Raw genomic sequence first — 2,376 nt, forward strand, 5'->3', positions numbered from 1 at the left:
TAGCCCAATGGCCCATATATATATATATATATTATATATATATGGCCCATATATATATATATATATATTGGCCAAAAAGCTCTGCGTATTAGTGGCTTTAAGCATAGTAGTATATACAAATCGAACATTCTGTTTGTAACTCATGTTGTAGATATGTACTTTTACCTCAATAAACATTATTAATATCATAAACGTGTGAACACCGCTTCATAATAGTCTTATGTCATTGGTTACTAAGACCAATAAGGAAGACTTCTTCAAGTTTCCGTAGTGTAGTGGTTATCACGTGCGCCTCACACGCGCAAGGTCCCCGGTTCGATCCCGGGCGGAAACAGGTTTTTTTTTTTAATGTTATATTACTTTGTTTAACGTTTAGGTAAATAAACTTTATGGAAGAGCAACATTTAATATCCCAAAAAAAGGAATTTATTCTTTCATAAATGCTCATGTAGTCTAAGTAATTAAAATATTAAATAAGCAACACACGTGTACATGGAGCAGAGTGGCGCAGTGGAAGCGTGCTGGGCCCATAACCCAGAGGTCCGTGGATCGAAACCACGCTCTGCTATAATGTATTTTATCTTCAAATTGAATCCATCTAGAAGCATATTTTAAATCCTAAATTGGTTTCCCAAATGCATTGTAGAATAATTGTTGAGTTATTCATAATATATATAGTAATAATATATATTTTTAGTTCATCCACCTTGTACCCCGTAAACCCATCCATGATCGCAGTTGTGGAACCTACAGAAGCACATGTTGCGCTCGGAAACTGAATCCCAGAAATCTTTTCGCTAGGCAAGTTGAGCTTGTTCAGCTAGTTGCCTAGTTCGTTCACTTGAGCATTCATTTTCAATTTATATACTTTATTAAACTAACAACATCCTTGCCCCAATTAAGAGGTCCTTTTAAACTATATCAAGTTATGTTTAATTACTATGCAACTCCTCTATATAAAATTAATAACGGTCCATTTTCCCAAGATTGGAGATCAGACGTTTGGGGCTAGTCTAACCCAACTTCTCAGAATGACACATGGGTAATTGGGAACTCATATAGGTGGGTCTGGGTCTCCCGCATTGCCCCACTTTATAAAGTTTTGGCTCCTATTGCGACTCCTATGATTCCTAAACTCTTATGAACTCAGAAATTGGTTTTCAGCTCTTTATAATATTGCAAGTCCTTGAAGAGTGAGAGAAGGGGTGGGGGTGGGGGGGGGGGGGGGTAGAGTAGACAATGTTACAGTCAATATAATATAACAGGTAGGACTTGAGATGGACCCAACTGATTCTAGTTGGGCTCAATTTGGAGATACAAAACACCATACACGAGCGTGGTTTCGATCGACGGACCTCTGTGTTATGGGCCTAACATGCTTCCACTGCGCCACTCTGCTTTATGCACCATAAAAATAGCTTATTAAACATTTAACTTGCTAATTTTACAAAAGGTTTTATGATTAAATAACTTGTCCAATTTTGTATTTTTTGTATAATAAATGTTGCTCTTCCATAAAGTTTAATTACCTAAACGTTAAACAAAGTAATATAACACACACAATAAAATAAAAAACCTGTTTCCGCCCGGGATCGAACCGGGGACCTTGCGCGTGTGAGGCGCACGTGATAACCACTACACTACGGAAACTTGAAGAAGTGTTCCTTATTGGTCTTAGTAACCAATGACATAAGACTATTATGAAGCGGTGTTCACACGTTTATGATATTAATAATGTTTATTGAGGTAAAAGTACATATCTACAACATGAGTTACAAACAGAATGAAGGATTTGTATATACTACTATGCTTAAAGCCACTAATACGCAGGGCTTTTTGGCCAATATATATATATATATATATATATATATATATATATATATATATATATATATATATATATATATATATATATATATATATATATATATATATATATATATATATATATATATATATATATGTCGTACCTAATAGCCAGAACGCACTTCCCAGCCTACTATGCAAGGCCCGATTTGCCTAATAAGCCAAGTTTTCCTGAATTAATATATTTTTTCTAATTTTTTTCTTATAAAATGATAAAGCTACCCATTTCATTATGTATGAGGTCAATTTTTTTTTATTGGAGTTAAAATTAACGTAGATATATGACCGAACCTAACCAACCCTACCTAACCTAACCTAACCTATCTCTATCGGTTAGGTTAGGTTAGGTAGCAGAAAAAGTTAGGTTAGGTTAGGTTAGGTAGGTTAGGTAGTCGAAAAAACATTAATTCATGAAAACTTGGCTTATTAGGCAAATTGGGCCATGCATAGTTGGCTGAGAAGTGCGTTCTGGCTATTAGGTACGACATATATATATATATATATATATAT

General features: G+C 34.7%; 3 non-coding genes across 3 annotated transcripts; 2 read left to right on the forward strand and 1 right to left on the reverse strand.

The window, feature by feature from the left end:
* Positions 1 to 261: 261 nt before the first annotated feature.
* TRNAV-CAC (transfer RNA valine (anticodon CAC)) lies at positions 262 to 334 on the forward strand. The gene has a single exon. It is a non-coding gene; the product is annotated as a tRNA-Val (tRNA).
* Positions 335 to 496: 162 nt separating this feature from the next.
* TRNAM-CAU (transfer RNA methionine (anticodon CAU)) lies at positions 497 to 568 on the forward strand. Its single transcript has one exon. It is a non-coding gene; the product is annotated as a tRNA-Met (tRNA).
* A 1,009-nt stretch (positions 569 to 1,577) lies between these two features.
* On the reverse strand, positions 1,578 to 1,650 carry TRNAV-CAC (transfer RNA valine (anticodon CAC)). The gene has a single exon. It is a non-coding gene; the product is annotated as a tRNA-Val (tRNA).
* Between the last annotated feature and the right edge of the window lie 726 nt (positions 1,651 to 2,376).

The sequence above is a fragment of the Procambarus clarkii genome, chromosome 9, assembly GCF_040958095.1.
Source record: "Procambarus clarkii isolate CNS0578487 chromosome 9, FALCON_Pclarkii_2.0, whole genome shotgun sequence".
In the NCBI taxonomy this organism is placed as follows: Eukaryota; Metazoa; Arthropoda; class Malacostraca; order Decapoda; family Cambaridae; genus Procambarus; species Procambarus clarkii.